Below are 20,689 nucleotides of genomic sequence, written 5' to 3'. Positions count from 1 at the left end.
CCTTTTCTATCCTGTATACCAAAAACAGTCAACATTGCAGGTGTACAACACATTACAAAAACACTTGGGACAGAAGAGCCATAAACACTCTCTCATTTTTATATAATAATAATAATAATAACAATAATAATAATAATGATGTCTCAAATCTGCGATAAGTAACAAGCTGTAATTTATTTTTAGCAACACATTTTTTATAATTGTTTTAGATCTCATAAAAGAACATTTAATAGTAACACTTTAAATACTAAAAGCTCTGAATTTCACTTCTACTCTTTTCTGTTCTTTCCTCTCCTGTTTTCTTCTCCTCTCCAATCTTCTTTATTAATGATTTAGTTTTTATTCTCTTATGATTTATAAATAGAATTTTAGGTTACATGAAGAACTATTTTGAATTATTACCCACCCAGTCCTTTACATCTACTTTCTATTGTCACTCCAGCTCAAGCCTACATACAAATACATGGACCGTGAGTTTAGTCCCATTTAACAACCGTGGACACATTTGCTGACATCGGATTCAAAACCAAACTCTCATCACACAGAGGACTCGGATGGAATTTACAGTTTAACAAATACATTTATTCATCAATAAAGAAACACTTGTCTCCCGACCCCTCTGTTGGTTTTGGTCAGTTGGTCACCTCCATGATAAAAAAAAACACCTGAACTACCACAATAGTATTTATTTATTTTTAAATGTAATTGTAAAACATGTCAGTTCAGTCTGTATTAGGATTTATATGAACTGGGTTTTATGCACTAGAAGATGTTGGGATAATTAAATGTAAATATGAGTATTTCTTTTAACAAAGGAGTTTAGCTACCACTAATTTGGTCTATAGATAAACACAAAGAACAAAGACTCATGATGATAGAACCATGCAACACTGTTCAGTCCACAGCCCTCCATTCACACCTTCTCATGTACATTCTGGTTGAGGACGGTTCATTATTTGCTAAGTGGAAATTTACATTTTTTACATTTACATTTTTAGCATTTAGCAGACGCCTTTATCCAAAGCGACTTACACAATGAGCAATTGAGGTTTAAGGGTCTTGCTCTTCTAAACACTAGAATTTTGGAGTGTAGACCTAGAAGTGTTAAAGTAAGAGGCTATTCATTTATAAAAACTTAGCATTCATAATATGAAGAATTTATGCAGACACCATAAAGACCAGGGTAAAATTCTTCCACTTGAAAGTAAAAGTTGTTGTGTGTTTATTAAAGTAGATTACACTTGAATAAAGAACAAAAACAGATTCAGATCTGAGGTTGGTACATTACATTTGATGATTAATAATCATATTCACACCATCATGTACATTTGATAATTGAAGTAGAACAGTTGTAAAAAAAAAGGAAACCATACAGCTTTACCTCCTGTGTGAATGTGCTGGTGTTGTTAGAGAGAATAATGCACAAAAATACTTTTCACACTTTTAACAGTGATGTAGTTTTTCTATGTGAGTTTGTTGATGTTGTTTAAGATTACTTTCATCAGCAAAATACTTTTTACACTCTGAGCAGTGATACGGTTTCTCTCCTGTGTGAATACGCTGGTGTTTTTTTAGGTTAACCTGTTGAGCAAAACTCTTTCCACACTCTGAGCAGTGATACGGCTTTTCTCCAATGTGAATACGCTGGTATTTTTGAAGGTTACCCTGTTGAGCAAAACTCTTTCCACACTCTGAGCAGTGATACGGTTTCTCTTCTGTGTGAACACGCTGGTGTACTTTAAGGTCACTACTTTGAGTAAAACTCTTTCCACACTGAGCAGTGATACGGTTTCTCTGCTGTGTGAACACGCTGGTGTATTTTAAGGGCACTACTTTGAGTAAAACTCTTTCCACACTGAGTGCAGTTATACGGTTTCTCTCCTGTATGAATACGCTGGTGTTTTTGAAGGGTACTATGTTCAGCAAAATTGTTCCCACACTCCGAGCAGTAATACGGTTTCTCTCCTGTGTGAATACGCTGGTGTTTTTTAAGGGTACCCTGTTGAGCAAAACTCTTTCCACACTCTAAGCAGTGATACGGCTTTTCTCCTGTGTGAATACGCTGGTGATTTTGAAAGTTAGCTTGTTGAGCAAAACTCTTTCCACACTCTGAGCAGTGATATGGCTTTTCTCCAGTATGAACACGCTGGTGTACCTTAAGGTCACTACTTTGAATAAAACTCTTTCCACAGTCTGAGCAGGAATATGGTTTCTCTCCTGTGTGAACACGCTGGTGTACTTTAAGAGCATGATTGTAAGTAAAACTCTTCCCACACTCTAAGCAGTGATATGGTTTCTCTCCTGTGTGAATACGCTGGTGTTGTTTGAGATGAGTCTCCTTAATAAAACTCTTCCCACACTCTGAGCAGTGATGAAAGTTCTTCATGTTTATGCTTTGATAAGAAACAAAGAAATAAGTAAATTAATTAGAAATACTTTTAGTATTATTACTACATTAATACCACAATTGTTAGGGTGCCTGCAACGTCTGGCGAACGTACCACCAATTCACAGCGTTGCAGGCGTTACAGAACAAAGAGCAGCGTGGCCTCAAATAGGAGGCCAGCTGATTAGGGCAACGACCTGCAGCTGTCAGCTTCCTACTTAAGGGGGCGTCGCCAGTCTGCAGTCGTCGCACCTTTGTTCTTTGTTTTCGACTGGCTGCACTGCTGCAGCCATTCCTTTTGCAGGGCTAGTTTGGTATCCCCAGGCGCCTGGTAGCGCGGTTGGGTGTGTAAGTCGTAAGACTGAGGTAACTTAGGGTCTTTGTTTCATTTAATAGGGAGAGCTGGTGCGATTCCTTACAGCCCTCGAGCTGTGGTTGTTTTGGCGTTGCCACATATGGTCCCCGCTTGCAAAGCTAGCAGCGGGTTAGCATCAGGCTAATTGCCACCTTCCGCAGTCCTTTAAAGGCTTGAACTTTTGTCAGGGTTATTCACTGCTGTTTGGTTGAGCGGTAAGTCGCCGCTCCTCCATGCGTGAATCCCCGGTTCGAATCCACTCGCCTGAACCCTTTTTCCAAACTCAGTCATCGGTTTCTTCCCAGTCTATTAAAACTGGTGACACAACCGATCCATTATTCCCCTCACAATTATCTTTACAAGTTTTGCCCCTTTTTACGGATTATTTACTGAGATCCGTTCTCTCATTTCAGCCTCATATTCAGAAGGCGAGTGTGTAACCTCAGCAACGCCGTAGCGTAGCGGGGTGATTATAATTGCCGCGAGTGAGCGACCCGGGTTCGCGCCTCGCGTTGGCTGCTTTTCTATTTTCTGTTTTTGTGTTTCCTTTTCAGTTGCCAGTGACGAGAATGGCGTCGTTCGGGATTTCCCGAATTGTTTTTGTTTAACTCCTTTCCTTTGTTCATCTGTATATATATATTTATTGTTAATAAATATCATTTTTTGCTCCGCATCTTTGGGTCCTACGTCTTCATTCATTACAGAAAGGTGCGACCAGTTATGGACCCAGCGGAGACTCCCCCTGTGATTGACGTGCTTCGTCACCAGGGGGTTGCTTTAGGTCGACACGAGCTGGCGCTTTCAGAGCTGGCTCAGCGGGTAACTGAAATTGCCCAGCTGCTGCCATCTCTGGGTGCCGGTTCGGGTTCCCCCAACCATCCTCCCGCCCCCGCAGCGGTTCCAGTAGGAGTTGAAACCCCCATTCCGCCCCCCGAGCGTTTTTCAGGGGAGGCGAAGAAATGTCGAGGCTTCCTCCTACAATGCTCCCTCACATTCGAGCTTCAGCCGTCCCGCTTCCCTTCTGAGCGCTCCAAGGTCGCGTTTATAATATCTTTGCTGACAGGCAAAGCCTTGGAGTGGGCTACTGCCCTGTGGGAACAGAACGCTCCGGAGTGTTCTTCAGAGTCCTTGTTCACGGAGGCTCTGAGGGATACTTTCTTTCATCCCACGGGGGGAAGGGAGGCGGGTCCGCGTTTGCTCGAGCTGTCCCAAGGGGGGCGCTCAGTCGCCGACTACGTCATTGAGTTTCGTACTCTGGCGGCTGAGTGCGGTTGGGACGAGGGGGCATTAGTCGCCATTTTCCATCGTGGTCTAGGAGAGAGAATTAAAGATGAGCTGGCCACTCGAGACCTTCCCACTTCTCTCAAGGCCTTCTATCTCCTAGCCACCTCGATCGACACCCGACTCCGACAACGTAACCGGGAGCGAGGGCCTCACCCACCCTTTTATCGGCCTCAGGGCCAGCCCCGGCCCGTTTCGGGAGATCAGGACCCAGAACCCATGCAACTGGGATCGACTCGGGGAGCCGCCCCACGACCATCCGACCCCGCCTCGAGAGTCCGACCTCGGTTAAACGAGTAGGCCACTCTCGGGGTAGGGAGTCGAGGGCGAGCCATACCATCATCCCTGAACAGGGTCTTTTCCTTAGCGCATCGTTGCATTGGGACTCTGGGACCACTGATCTCCAGGTCTGTGTCGATTCAGGCGCGGTGGAAAATTTTATTGATCGCCATCTGGTGCACGGGTTGGGGATTGATCTTCAGCCGCTACGAGTCCCCATAGTGGTTCACGCTGTGGACGACCGGGCGGTGGCCGGGAGCCCGATCACGCATCAAACGCCTCCTCTCACGATGCGTTTGGGGAGGCACGAGGAGCGGGTCACATTTTTGGTGACCCAGGTTCCTCAACTCCAAGTGGTCCTGGGGCACTCGTGGCTGAAGAGGCACAATCCTCAAATTGATTGGCAAACCGGGTCAATCTTCGCCTGGGGAACACGGTGCCAGGATGCTTGCCTGTTGCCAGCAAGCATGTCATCGGCACCACAATCGCCTGTTGCGATGACCCCTGATTTGACCCGGGTACCTCCCGTGTACCATGACCTACAGGAGGTGTTTAGCAAATCCCGGGCGCGGGACTTGCCCCCACACAGACCTTTCGATTGTGCTATTAATTTGCTTCCTGGCACTTCTCCTCCTAGGGGGCGCCTCTTCTCCCTGTCGGGACCGGAGAGGATCGCCATGGAGGAATATGTCAAGGAGGCGCTCGATCAGGGGTTCATCCGACCATCGTCCTCCCCAGCTGGGGCAGGATTTTTCTTTGTGGGAAAGAAGGATGGAACTTTGCGCCCCTGTATCGATTATCGAGGTCTGAACGCTATAACGGTTAAGGATCGTTATCCGCTGCCGCTGATGGCCACAGCTTTTGAAGCTCTTCAGCGAGCTTCAATTTTTACGAAGCTAGATCTTCGCAGCGCGTATAACTTGATTCGTATCCGGCGAGGGGACGAATGGAAGACTGCGTTCATTACGCCCACGGGACACTATGAATATCTAGTGATGCCCTTTGGGTTAATGAATGCCCCCGCGGTCTTTCAACGCTTTATCAATGAGGCTTTGCGGGAGGCCCTTGACAGATACGTCTATGTCTATCTGGACGATATCTTAATCTTTAGCCGATCCATCGAAGAACATGTCAGGCACGTTCGTCGGGTTCTCCAGCTTTTGCTCGACCATCACTTGTTCGTCAAGCTGGAGAAATCCGTTTTCCATACCCCATCAGTGTCTTTTTTGGGGTTTATAGTTTCACAAAGTGTCCTGCGAATGGATCCGGTTAAGATCAAATCTGTGGAGGATTGGCCAACTCCTAGTTCCGTACGCCATGTGCAAAGATTTCTGGGCTTTGCCAACTTTTTCCGGCGATTCATTCGGAACTTCAGTTCGGTCGCCGCTCCTTTGACGGCTCTCACAGGGAAGGGTCCGTTTAAATGGACGGTGCAGGCCCAACAAGCCTTCAATAGGCTCAAGTCTCTCTTGACAACTGCTCCTGTATTGCAGTTGCCCGACCCAGAGGAATCTTTCATAGTGGAAGTGGATGCCTCTGATGTTGGGGTTGGGGCGGTTTTGTCCCAGAGAGGGGGTCCGGAAAAGAAGCTCCACCCATGCGCTTTCTTTTCGCACCGTCTAACTCCTGCTGAGCGTAACTACCCGGTAGGAGATAAGGAGCTTTTGGCCATCAAGCTGGCGCTAGATGAGTGGCGACACTGGCTAGAGGGGGCAAAACATCCCTTCCTTGTCTGGACAGACCATAAGAATCTGTCATTTATCCAGCAAGCGAAGCGGATGAATTCCCGTCAGGCTCGGTGGTCACTTTTTTTTGGTCGGTTTCATTTCACCCTTTCTTACAGACCAGGGTCGAAAAATGTTAAGCCTGACTCGCTGTCTAGACAGTGGGAATCGACCAGACCCGAAACCGACCCTGATCCTATCATCCCCCCTAGTCAAATTGCTGCCCCAGTAACGTGGGGCATATTTAAAACAGTGAGAGACGCTCAAGTTGTTGAGCCCGACCCAGGTGGAGGTCCACCTGACCGGATGTTTGTACCATCAACAGTCCGCCGTCAGGTGTTTGAATGGGCTCACGCGTCCTCGTTTGCGGCTCATCCAGGAGTCTCTAAGACCCTGGTGTTCTTGCGCCGAAGGTTCTGGTGGCCAGGGATGGAGAGTCAGGTCAAGGACCTTGTCCGTACCTGCGCTATCTGTGCGACTAATAAAAGCACAAGAGAGCGTCCTCGTGGACTCCTCCATCCATTACCAGTACCCTCTAGACCGTGGTCCCACCTGGCACTGGATTTCGTCACGGGTTTGCCAATATCCAGGGGATTCACGGTGGTACTGGTGATTGTAGACCGGTTCACCAAATCTTGCCTTTTCATTCCGATGCCCAAGCTCCCGTCCGCCATGGCTACCGCACAGGCTGTTCTGCAACATGTGGTGAGAGCACATGGGGTCCCGTCCGACATTGTGTCGGATCGGGGTCCACAGTTCATTAGCCAGTGCTGGCGAGCCTTTTGCCAACTTCTCGGCGCGACGGCCAGCTTATCCTCGGGATATCATCCCGAGTCCAACGGGCAATCGGAGCGGGTCATTCAAGATCTAGGCAAGATGCTTCGGTGCTTGACTGCAGGTAATCCAGCCACTTGGGCGGATAAGCTGTTGTGGGCTGAATTTGCTCACAATACCCTGCACCATGCCGCTCTGGGTATGTCACCATTTGAGGCACAGTTCGGCTATCCCCCTCCGCTGTTTCCTGATCAGGAACAAGAGGTTGCGGTGCCGACTGTGCAGCAACATATCCGTCGCTGCCGCGCCGCCTGGCGGAAAGCAAGACAGGCCCTTTTGGCCTCTCAGCGCTCCATGAAGCGCAATGCTGACCGTAGGCGACAGCCGGCTCTTACGTTCCGTCCGGGCCAACGTGTCCTCCTATCGACGAGGGATCTCCCCGTCAAAGGTACCACTCACAAGCTGGCACCGAGGTACATTGGTCCGTTCAAGGTAGTCCGACGGATTAACCCGGTGACATATAGGTTGGAGTTGCCCCCCAGGATGAAGGCGCATCCGACCTTTCATGTCTCCCAACTTCGCCCGTTCGCGGGTAGGGGAGCTTTACCCCCCCCACAACCTCCCGCCCCTCGTATCATCCAGGGTGCCCCTGCATTTACGGTCCGCCGTCTCCTGGATAGCAGGAAAGTGCAGGGTAGCACTCAATACCTGGTGGATTGGGAAGGTTACGGCCCCGAGGAACGTTCATGGGTACCGGCTCGACGCATCCTGGACCCTGAACTGATTCGTGAGTACCGAAGGAACCGGTCTGCGGGTCTTGGGACCTCGGGAGCTGTCCCTAGAGGGGGGGGTCCTGTTAGGGTGCCTGCAACGTCTGGCGAACGTACCACCAATTCACAGCGTTGCAGGCGTTACAGAACAAAGAGCAGCGTGGCCTCAAATAGGAGGCCAGCTGATTAGGGCAACGACCTGCAGCTGTCAGCTTCCTACTTAAGGGGGCGTCGCCAGTCTGCAGTCGTCGCACCTTTGTTCTTTGTTTTCGACTGGCTGCACTGCTGCAGCCATTCCTTTTGCAGGGCTAGTTTGGTATCCCCAGGCGCCTGGTAGCGCGGTTGGGTGTGTAAGTCGTAAGACTGAGGTAACTTAGGGTCTTTGTTTCATTTAATAGGGAGAGCTGGTGCGATTCCTTACAGCCCTCGAGCTGTGGTTGTTTTGGCGTTGCCACATATGGTCCCCGCTTGCAAAGCTAGCAGCGGGTTAGCATCAGGCTAATTGCCACCTTCCGCAGTCCTTTAAAGGCTTGAACTTTTGTCAGGGTTATTCACTGCTGTTTGGTTGAGCGGTAAGTCGCCGCTCCTCCATGCGTGAATCCCCGGTTCGAATCCACTCGCCTGAACCCTTTTTCCAAACTCAGTCATCGGTTTCTTCCCAGTCTATTAAAACTGGTGACACAACCGATCCATTATTCCCCTCACAATTATCTTTACAAGTTTTGCCCCTTTTTACGGATTATTTACTGAGATCCGTTCTCTCATTTCAGCCTCATATTCAGAAGGCGAGTGTGTAACCTCAGCAACGCCGTAGCGTAGCGGGGTGATTATAATTGCCGCGAGTGAGCGACCCGGGTTCGCGCCTCGCGTTGGCTGCTTTTCTATTTTCTGTTTTTGTGTTTCCTTTTCAGTTGCCAGTGACGAGAATGGCGTCGTTCGGGATTTCCCGAATTGTTTTTGTTTAACTCCTTTCCTTTGTTCATCTGTATATATATATTTATTGTTAATAAATATCATTTTTTGCTCCGCATCTTTGGGTCCTACGTCTTCATTCATTACAACAATAATATTAAACTCTTCACCTAGTAATAAAAACATGAAATTCACTTCACGTCTAAGTGAGAATCTGAATTCAAAGAACATCATGGTAAAATACTTATAAATACTGCAGATATTAATAATTAAATAACTATAAATAACTTGATATAAATAAAGATATAAGAGATCTGACTTTCTCAACATCAGTCCTGCACCAAGCAAATCTAATCCAGTTCATGACAGGACTAATAATTAGCTCACAAGTGTAAATCTTTGGTGTGCTGGGAGTAAAAAAGGCTTCATAAATCACCACAATTATGAGCATAAAGCTATTTTAAACAGTCTGAATATATTAACCTGATAATATTAAATAACATCATAAAATATAAAGAACAACAAATGCAACATAAATGTAAAAGAAACAAACAAGAAAACCCTTTACCTTCCTGTTAGAATCCTGGCAGCCACTGTAACAAAGCTGGTGTCTCCAGCAGGTCGTTTCTAATGAAGAACGTGCAGAAGATCCTTCTTACCAAGTGACTCAGCTACAGGTCTAGAGTTTAGTCCTTAAATAGAGCTAAGGACAAAGACCCAAGACCAGTTCAAAACTCTGCATTGGTCAATCATCAGCCAACCATTCACACCTTCTTGTGTGAAGTACTAGCTCATTATCTATGGAACATGTGCAAATGAAGTAGATGGAGCCACAAAGCATGATGGGTGAAGTCAAACTACACCTATTTATCTGAGCAGAGAAGTTATTCACATTTAATCCTAAACACAAACAAGGAATTGAAAGGCTTTTCTGTAAAGTGAAATGACATGAACTTAGATAAAGCTTTTATGATAAGAATCTAAGTCATGTAAAATGCTGTATGTATATTTGTGTGAATTAGTTTCTACTGTATATGAGGAACAATAAGAAAACTATAAGAGGAAACACCCACCTATAGATTTATCTGTATTTATGGTGTAGAAATATTCACTGTGCACTTGTGTGTCTGTGAACTGTTTGATTTACTACTGTGGTCAAGCCTTCACTTCAAAATGCTCAGTCAAATCAGCTCCCACATTGTTTGTGAAGATGTGCGTATACTAAACATTACGGTAAAAGCGTCTGGCGGAACTATTTAGGATAGAATTTCAGGCTTTAAAATAAAAGGTTTGGTAATAACTGAACATTATGATTTTACTTTAAATTTAAAGTCAACTAAAACATAATCTAAGCTCATTTCCGTTTTAATTTAGATTGTTATTAAATGGAAAATTCGTGATTACATGAGTTGTCATCGTTACTAAAAGGAATTATCTTGTTTCCACAGAACAACTCTACTTTATAATGATAGTATACAACATGTAGTTTACACTCAGTTAATATCAAGCCATTCAGATGTATCATTTCTAAATACAATCTAGAAATGTGACAATATAAAAGGCCTTTATTATAAAGTTTAAGGGTACCAAAAAACAGGGTTTAGATGTGCATAAAACTTTTAGCGTAGACCATGTGATCTGTACCGTAAAACATGGTGCAAATGGACCTGGGTGTAAATAGCATTTACAACAGGGTGCAAACTGTACACTTTGCTGTTTACACCAGGGTGCAGATAGCATCTGCCTAATTTAAAATAGTTCTTCATGTAACCTGAAATTCTATTAATAAATCATTAGTTAATAATGAAGATTGGAGAGGAAAGAACAGAAAAGAGTAGAAGTGAAATTCAGAGCTTTTAGTATTTAAAGCTTTACTATAAAATGTACTTTTATAAGATCTAAAACGATTAAATAAAATAAATAAAATGACTAATAGTTTAAGGATAAAATATTACTATCTGTAATACCAATGTAAACAAAATGCATCATAAAAAAAACTACAATCGGAATGTAAAATGAAAGTATATTATTATTAATAATAAAAGATTCACTAGTAGTACTGATCGATCATTTGCCATTTCACCAATATCTGTGACCCCCTGGATTCTGGGCTAGTTTCAGCTTCAGGGTTGATTTTAAACCAGACATTAGGCTGGATAATTTGGCTCAACCTGGCAACTCTTGCGATTTTCCCGCCATATTGGGCTACTTTAAAAATATGTCACGACTGTCTAAAAGCTTTCATACAAACCGTACAAAATGTTTTTAATGAGGATTTGCGCTCACATACCTATGAACAAGGTCTGCTAGTTTTAGCATGTGAACGGCGGGTTTAGACAGACTTTGAGGTGAATATTTGTGCTGGACTTGGCAACCCTGGGTAGAGTTAAATTGTTTGGTGTTGGTTCCAGTCGCTGCTGGGGGTAAACAGACCAAGTACAAGTACAGTCTGTGTTCCTGTAGTTATGAACTGCTCTCATTCTCAGCAGTTTGAACAGGATTTGAACGGAAGGTAAAGCTCTTATTTTCAGGTTTTGTTTCCTTCCCTTTATTAATCTTTATGTTTCCTCAGTGAGCTCGTATCACTGCTCAGAATGTAGAAAGTGCTTCAGTAAATCCAACAGTTCACATATTTCTACACCATAAATACAGATAAATCTATAGGTGGGTGTTTCCTCTTCTAGTTTTCTTATTGTTCCTCATATACAGTAGAAACTAATTCACACAAATATACATACAGCATTTTACATGACTTAGATTCTTATCATAAAAGCTTTATCTAAGTTCATGTCATTTCACTTTACAGAATAGCCTTTCAATTCCTTGTTTGTGTTTAGGATTAAATGTAAATAACTTCTCTGCTGAGATAAATAGGTGTAGTTTGACTTCACCCATCATGCTTTGTGGCTCCATCTAGTTCATTTGCACACGTTCCATAGATAATGAGCTAGTACTTCACACAAGAAGGTGTGAATGGTTGTCTGATGATTGACCAATGCAGAGTTTTGAACTGGTCTTGGGTCTTTGTCCTCAGCTCTATTTAAGGACTAAACTCTAGACTTGTAGCTGAGTCACTTGGTAAGAAGGATCTTCTGCACGTTCTTCATTAGAAACGACCTGCTGGAGACACCAGCTTTGTTACAGTGGCTGCCAGGATTCTAACAGGAAGGTAAAGGGTTTTCTTGTTTGTTTCTTTTACATTTATGTTGCATTTGTTGTTCTTTTTTATTTTATGATGTTATTTAATATTATCAGGTTAATATATTCAGACAGTTTAAAATAGCTTTATGCTCATAATTGTGGTGATTTATGAAGCCTTTTTTACTCCCAGCACACCAAAGATTTACACTTGTGAGCTAATTATTAGTCCTGTCATGAACTGGATTAGATTTGCTTGGTGCAGGACTGATGTTGAGAAAGTCAGATCTCTTATATCTTTATTTATATCAAGTTATTTATAGTTATTTAATTATTAATATCTGCAGTATTTATAAGTATTTTATCCTGATGTTCTTTGAATTCAGATTCTCACTTAGACATGAAGTGAATTTAATGTTTTATTACTAGGTGAAGAGTTTAATATTATTGTGGTATTAATGTAGTAAAAGTAATTCTAATTAATCGACTTGTTTCTTTGTTTCTGTTGCTTTCCAAGGAAACAGTTTCTACAGTCTTATCAAAGCATAAACATGAAGAACTTTCATCACTGCTCAGAGTGTGGGAAGAGTTTTATTAAGCAGAGTCATCTCAAACAACACCAGCACATTCACACAGGAGAGAAGCCGTATCACTGCTCAGAGTGTTGGAAGAGTTTTACTACGCAGAGTAATCTCAAAGAACACCAGCGTATTCATACAGGAGAGAAGCCATATCACTGCTTAGAGTGTGGAAAGAATTTTACTGTGCAGAGTAATCTCAAACAACACCAGCGTGTTCACACAGGACAGAAACCGTATTATTGCTCAGAGTGTGGAAAGAGTTTTGTTCAACAGGTTAACCTCAAACAACACCAGCGTATTCACACAGGAGAGAAACCGTATCACTGCTTAGAGTGTGGAAAGAGTTTTGCTTACAGTTATGCTCTTAAAGTACATCAGCGTATTCACACAGGAGAGAAACCATATTACTGCTCAGAGTGTGGAAAGAGTTTTATTCAAAGTAGTGACCTTAAAGTACACCAGCGTATTCACACTGGAGAGAAGCCGTATCACTGCTCAGAGTGTGGAAAGAGTTTTGCTCAACAGGTTAACCTTCATAAACACCAGCGTGTTCACACAGGAGAGAAGCCATATCACTGCTCAAAGTGTGGAAAGTTTTTTGCTCATGAAAGTAATCTTAAACAACATCAACAAACTCACATAGAAAAACTACATCACTGTTAAAAGTGTGGAAAGTATTTTTGTGCATTATTCTCTTTACCAACACCAGCACATTAACACAGGATGTAAAGCTGTATGGTTTTCTAGAACTGTTTTACTTCAATTATTGAATGTACTTTACATTATGGTATGAATATGATCATTAATCATCAAATGTAATGTGGTGTAATGTACCAACCTCAGATCTGAATCTGTTTTTATTCACTATTCAAGTTTAATCTACTTTAATAAACACAGAACAACTTTTACTTTCAAGTGGAAGAATTTTACCCTGGTCTTTATGTTGTTTGCATAAATTCTTCATATTATGAATGCTAAGTTTTCATAAATGAATAGCCTCTTACTTTAATAATAAAAGATTCACTGGTAGTACTGATAGATCATTTGCCATTTCACCAATATCTGAGACACTCTGGATTCCAGTTTCATTTTCAGGGTTGATTTTAGACCAGACATTAGGCTGAATAATTGTATTAAACCTGGCAACTCTCACGATTTTCCCGCCAAAATTGGACTACTTTCAAAATGTGTCACGGCTGTCTAAAAGCTTTTACTGCAAACCGTACAAAATGTGTTTAATGAGGATTTGTGCTCACATACCTATGAACAAGGTCTGCTAGATTTAGCATGTGAAGGGCGGGTTTAGACAGACTTTGAGCTGGATATTTCTGCTGGACTTGGCATCCCTGGGTAGAGTTGAATTGTTTGGCGTTGGTTCCAGTTGCTGCTGGAGGTAAACGGACCGAGTACAAGTACAGTCTTATGAACTGCTCTCATTCTCAGCAGTTTGAACAGGATTTGAATGGAAGGTAAAGCTCTTATTTTCAGGTTTTGTTTCCTTCCCTTTATTAATCTTTATGTTTCCTCAGTGAGCTCGTATCACTGCTCAGAATGTAGAAAGTGTTTCAGTAAATCCAACAGTTCACATATTTCTACACCATAAATACAGATAAATCTATAGGTACACTGTTAGACATTTCAAAGGGTTTTTACAGTACCATAACTGTATTTTACTTTTACAGTAACTTAATGTTACTGTAATTGCATTTTACAGTAACACCACAGTAAAAACTTAGGTTAACTGTAAAGTACTGTAATTATTTGTTAAATTCTTATTATTTAATTTTAAATTTTAGAAACTCTGTAAATTGTACTTATTTTACTTAAAACTTACACAATACTACTATTTAATCCACACAGACAATTATTGCAACATATCAAATTGTTTATTTAAATCACTGCAAATGCTTAAAGCACTTTAAACAAAAACGTGTAAAAGTACAAAATTTCCTTAAAAACATTCTTACTTTAATCCATGCAACTTTCAAAATACATTTAAAACAACACATTTAAAATTACACAATGTGCGTTAACTTATCATGTACAAAATTCATGTTAATTCATATTACAGAAAAACACTTTCACTGTTAAATTATTCAGTATTGAATGCATAGTACAACAATGAACAATGAATCTAGATAAAGTTACATTAGAAATAACACAAGAGCTTCAGAAATGCAGGGTTACAGAAACACAGTAGTTTTGGTATAAAACTCCACTCAACACTGTCGACTCACATACCCGACTTAACATGAAATGAACCGTGTTCCTAGGTTGACCCTGGGTAGCAAACATAGTGAGGTAAACCACTTCTCAACCTTCAACCTGCTTTGTTCTTTTCCATTAACAACCCATTCAGCATTGTTCACCTGTAATCACAGAAAGATCATCTTTAACAGTTTTATGCAATTCAATACAGTATCCTCAAAATAAATCGAATCTTTCTGAAAATTACAATGTTTTGTAAGGATCCTGTGGTGACTGTTAAACGATGTCACAGTTTACAGCGTTGCAGGCCTTATTAACAATTAATATTAATAATTAACAATTATTAACGTTAACTTAGCTAATGTTAACCTCTGAACAGCATCAACGTATTCACATAGAAAAACTACATCACTGTTAAGAGTGTGGGAAGTATTTTATTGCTCATTATGTTCTACAACAACACCAGCGCACTCACACAGGAAAGAGGTCGTATCACAGTTCACTGTCTGGAAAGAACTTTAGTGAAAGGAATATCCTTTAAGTACACCATACCAGCGCATTCACTTAAGAGGATGACCCATATTGCTGCTTATAGTGCAGATGAAGTTTTACTGGAAGCAGCATTTTTAATAGACACCAGTACGGTCACACAGAAGTTATGTTTTTGTGACTGAAGTCGTCTTGAAAAACACCAGCGCATTCAGAGGAGAAAATAAAATGATACTCTATTGTACAGAAAAAGCTATGTGTACTTTCTTTTTCTACTAATATCCACTAGAACTGTTCTACTTCAATTATCAAATGTACATGATGGTATGAATATGATCATTAATCATTAAATGTAATGTGGTGTAATGTACCAACCTCAGATCTGAATCTGTTTTTATTCTTTATTCAAGTTTAATCTACTTTATTAAACACAGAACAACTTTTACTTTCAAGTGGAAAAATTTTACCCTGGTCTTTATGGTGTTTGCTAAGTTTTTATAAATGAATAGCCTCTTACTTTAACATTTCTAGGTCTACACTAAATTCTAGTCTTTAGATGATTTCCACTTAGAAAATAATGAACCGTCCTCAACCAGAATGTACATGAGAAGGTGTGAATGGAGGGCTGTGGACTGAACAGTGTTGCATTGTTCTATCATCATGAGTCTTTGTTCTTTGTGTTTATCTATAGACCAAATTAGTGGTAGCTAAACTCCTTTGTTAAAAGAAATACTCATATTTACATTTAATTATCCCACCATCTTCTAGTGCATAAACCCAGTTCATATAAATCCTAATACAGACTGCACTGACTTGTTTTGAAATAACATTTAAAAATAAATAAATACTATTGTGGTAGTTCAGGTGTTTTCTTATCATGGAGGTGACCAATTGACCAAGACCAGTTGAGGGGTCAGGAGACAAGTGTTTCTTTATTGATGAATAAATGTATTTGTTAAACTGTAAATTCCATCCGAGTCCTCTGTGTGATGAGAGTTTGGTTTTGAATCTGATGTCACTCCAAACCTCCTGTTACACACTGACCCAGTGGCTTTTTCTTCATCAAAGCTACACAATGAGACAAAGATCAGCTCATACTTTCATTCTTACTACAGTAAAACACATTCAACTGACTTTTAAAGTGAAGTTCAAACTGTTGTACAGACATCGTCGTTATCTAGTGGTGCTAGAAATAAATTACAGCTTGTTGCTTGGGTACAGATTTGTGACATTATTATTATTATTATTTTATTTTTATAATTATTAATTGTTGCTGTTGTGTTTGTTGTAATAAAAAAACTCCTCATATTTTAAGTGTAAAAGCATAAACAGCACCGTCTATAAAGATGAATCCTCTTGTGCTTATAGACTAGTTGGTTTGTAGTGTTATTTTTAAGCTTCTACTGCTGTGAATGTGTGAGTTGGAAAACAAAACATGACATTAGAGAAACTGCTTAGAAGAACGTCTAGGACTGACTGTAGTCCTCTCTAAAGCTACCTGAGCAGTGTTGGGGTAGTTACTTAAAAAAGTAATCCATTACTCATTACTTATTACTTAACTAAAATTGTAATGGGATTACTTTACTCATTACATCCTGGAACATGTAATCTCGTTCCTCATTACTTTACTTTCACGTTACATTCTAAACCCAAACAAATACTGTATACTGGAATCACATCTACAAACAAATTCATTTATTTACTTTATTTATTTAGTTTCAGAAAAATCCTCTCTTGTGCAGAGATGTGCCTGTGTTTGATTCTGCTTTAAAACATACACGCCATGAACCAATCAGATTTAACATCATTAAACAAGTTTATTCCTTAATTATTTATCCTTATACTAGAGGAGCGACTTGGTTCTTTTAGTTCGTTTCAAAAAGTCGTTCAATAGAATCGGTTCGTTCAGGAACGACTCATCCCTCATCACAGTACCTGTAATGTCATTACAAATATGTAACTGTAACGCGTTACATGACTTCGTTACAGATAAAAAGTAATCACGTGACTGTACCGCGTTCCCCCCAACACTGTAGCTGAGAGATACAGGGCTAATGGAGATGTTTTACTGCTAAGCTGCTGTTCAACTCCAGTCCAGTTGGTGGCGCTGGTGCGTCTTAAGTTGTTCTGCCAACCGCCATTAAACATCATAAGAAGAACAAGAAGCTGCTGTGTTTGTACTGTAGAGCCTCATCTGTAAGTAAAATATGTATTTAATTATAACCCTTATATTTAATTATAACCACATTCTAATTAATAATAAAACTAGAGTTTATAATAAAACATCACTGTGAGGATTTGAGGAGCTTTAACTCCAGTTTTATTTAAACAAACAAACTATTAGCTGCTCCGCTAACTGTTAGCATCACACATGATTCAGTACTGATGAACCGATTCATTGAACCGATGAATCAGTGGATTGTAACGGATTCAGAGTTTATTCATTATTAAATCTAACATTTTGATATAAACGCGTCACATTTTCAGCTTTGTTTACAGTGTTTAATGTTTGATAGAAACAGCGAGTTCTTGTAGCTTTGTTTACAGGTTGTTTTACAGGTTTATAGTAAAAGTTAAAAGTATTAGTACAGCACTGTTATTGGGAGTGGATGAGAAACTAGATGTAAAGAACATCAGACTTCATCATTTCACTTTGGGCCACAAAACCACTTCCACCAAACTCAAAGGGTTGTTTCCCAGACAGGGATTAAGGCTTATAGTCCAGGACTACATTTAGCTTTAAATAGAGAATCTCCATTCAAAATGCTGTGTAGTCTAGGACTAGGCTTAATCCCTGTCTGTGAAACCAACCCAAAAAGTTCTATTAGAAGTCTTTTCTGTCTGATGCTGCTCAGTCCCACAATAGTTTCAACATTTTCACTCTGTTTACAGCCTCACAGCATTAAAAATAAACAGTTAAACAGTCTGAAAGAATTTTCCTGGATTTCTCTTTAATAGGGAATAAAGTACATTTGTCTATCTGACCATCTTCCTGTCAGATCTTTTAATAATGCAGTCAGCAGAAGAGGGACACGTCACCCCCATAGATCTACAAAATGAAGGATTCCAAGAGAAACTAATAAAAAGGAGGAGGAAGAAGATGGAAGTTACTTCTGTAAGTAAATGTGGAGCAATTTGCCATGTTAGTACAGTACAGTGTGGTTAGTATAGTAGAAATAATAAGAGAATGTGGATAGTGGGATTAGAACCTGTACTGTACCGTACTGTCATGTGGAGAAGTGCTGATACTTCCAGTCTGGATTAAATCTAAGTAGTATTTATTTGTGGGAACTAAACCCACAACCTTCAGTTTCCTCCAGTTGTTGAGTTTCTTCTTCACATATTGATGAATTTCAGGTGAAGGATCTTTAATCCCTGTGGAACACGTCACCTCTGAGGAACACCTCACCCCAGAGGACCAACAGTGTGGAGGTTTCCAGATGAAGCCTGTGAAGAAGGAAGAACCTGAAGATAAATATGAACTCAGTAAGTAAAAATAACATTTATTATTGAATTTATTTGTGTCTATCACTAATACTAACACTAACAGCACCACTAAACCCTCACAGTCACGCAAACGACTCTAATCTCTATTTACACAAATAAAGAAAACCGTCGAGCCCAACTTGTGAGAATCTGTTCAGCCATGATAATAGAGACAGCAGCTGATCTGGTGTTAAGAACCACACAAACTACAATAATAGTAATAAGTTTAACTTATATAGCGTCTTTCAGCAAACTCAAGGTCGATGTACACTGACAAAACAAACGTAACAGAAGTGATCGATTACACATAGAATTCAAGAAGAAAAAATAAAGTATTGTGTATAGAGAAATTCACAGAGAGAAGAGATCCAGCAAAGAGTCGAGCAGAGAGTTCTAGAGTGTCACCCATAGTGGACAACCTAAAGAATCATTCATGATGCATCATGGTACAGGACTTTATCATCAGATCTCAGTTTAACATTTACTAACAATCTGCATTATTTATAATCATATAAATGTATTTGATTATTTATAATCTTATAAATGTATTTGATTATTTATAATGTTATAAATGTATTTGATTATTTATAATGTTATAAATGTATTTGATTATTTATAATGTTATAAATGTATTTGATTAATTATAATGTTATAAATGTATTTGATTATTTATAATGTTATAAATGTATTTGATTATTTATAATGTTATAAATGTATTTATTATTTATAATGTTATAAATGTATTTGATTATTTATAATGTTATAAATGTATTTGATTATTTATAATGTTATGAATGTATTTGATTATTTATAATGTTATAAATGTATATTATTATTTATAATGTTATAAATGTATTTATTATTTATAATGTTATAAATGTATTTTATTATTTATAATGTTATAAATGTATTTATTATTTTTAATGTTATAAATGTATTTGATTATTTATAATGTTATAAATGTATTTATTATTTATAACATTATAAATGTATTTGATTATTTATAATGTTATAAATGTATTTAATTATTTATAATGTTATAAATGTATTTGATTATAATGTTATAAATGTATTAGATTATTTATAATGGTATAAATGTATTTATTATTTATAATGTTATAAATGTATTTGATTATTTATAATGTTATAAATGTATTTGATTATTTATAATGTTATAAATGTATTTATTATTTATAATGTTATAAATGTATTTGATTATTTATAATGTTATAAATGTATTTATTATTTATGTTATAAATGTATTTATTTTTTATAATGTTATAAATGTATATAATTATTTATAATGTTATAAATGTATTTGATTATTTATAATGTTATAAATGTGTTTGATTATTTATAATGTTATAAATGTATTTGATTATTTATAATGTTATAAATGTATTTATTATTTATAATGTTATAAATGTATTTGATTATTTATAATGTTATAAATGTATTTGATTATTTATGTTATAAATGTTTTTGATTATTTATAATGTTATAAATGTATTTGATTATTTATAATGTTATAAATGTATTAAATTTTTATGTTATAAATGTATTTGATTATTTATAATGTTATAAATGTATTTATTATTTATAATGTTATAAATGTATTTATTTTTTATGTTATAAATGTATTTGATTATTTATAATGTTATAAATGTATTTATTATTTATGTTATAAATGTATTTATTATTTATAATGTTATAAATGTATTTGATTATTTATAATGTTATAAATGTATTTGATTATTTATAATGTTATAAATGTGTTTGATTATTATTTATAATGTTATAAATGTATTTGATTATTTATAATGTTATAAATGTATTTGATTATTTATAATGTTATAAATGTATTTATTATTTATGTTATAAATGTATTTGATTATTTATAATGTTATAAATGTATATTATTATTTATAATGTTATAAATGTATTTGATTATTTATAATGTTATAAATGTATTTGATTATTTATAATGTTATAAATGTATTTATTATTTATAATGTTATAAATGTATTTGATTATTTATAATGTTATAAATGTATTTGATTAATTATAATGTTATAAATGTATTTGATTATTTATAATGTTATAAATGTATTTGATTATTTATAATGTTATAAATGTATTTATTTTTTATGTTATAAATGTATTTGATTATTTATAATGTTATAAATGTATTTGATTATTTATAATGTTATAAATGTATTTGATTATTTATAATGTTATAAATGTATTTATTATTTATAACATTATAAATGTATTTGATTATTTATAATGTTATAAATGTATTTGAT

At 38.2% G+C, this 20,689-nt stretch overlaps 1 pseudogene; it reads left to right on the top strand.

The window, feature by feature from the left end:
* LOC134326206 (zinc finger protein 208-like) overlaps positions 1-20,689 on the top strand; it is a 339,536-nt pseudogene that overhangs the window by 307,686 nt on the left and 11,161 nt on the right.

Source organism: Trichomycterus rosablanca, chromosome 14, assembly GCF_030014385.1.
Source record: "Trichomycterus rosablanca isolate fTriRos1 chromosome 14, fTriRos1.hap1, whole genome shotgun sequence".
NCBI classification, from domain to species: Eukaryota; Metazoa; Chordata; class Actinopteri; order Siluriformes; family Trichomycteridae; genus Trichomycterus; species Trichomycterus rosablanca.
This window is presented reverse-complemented; position numbering and strand designations above follow the sequence as displayed.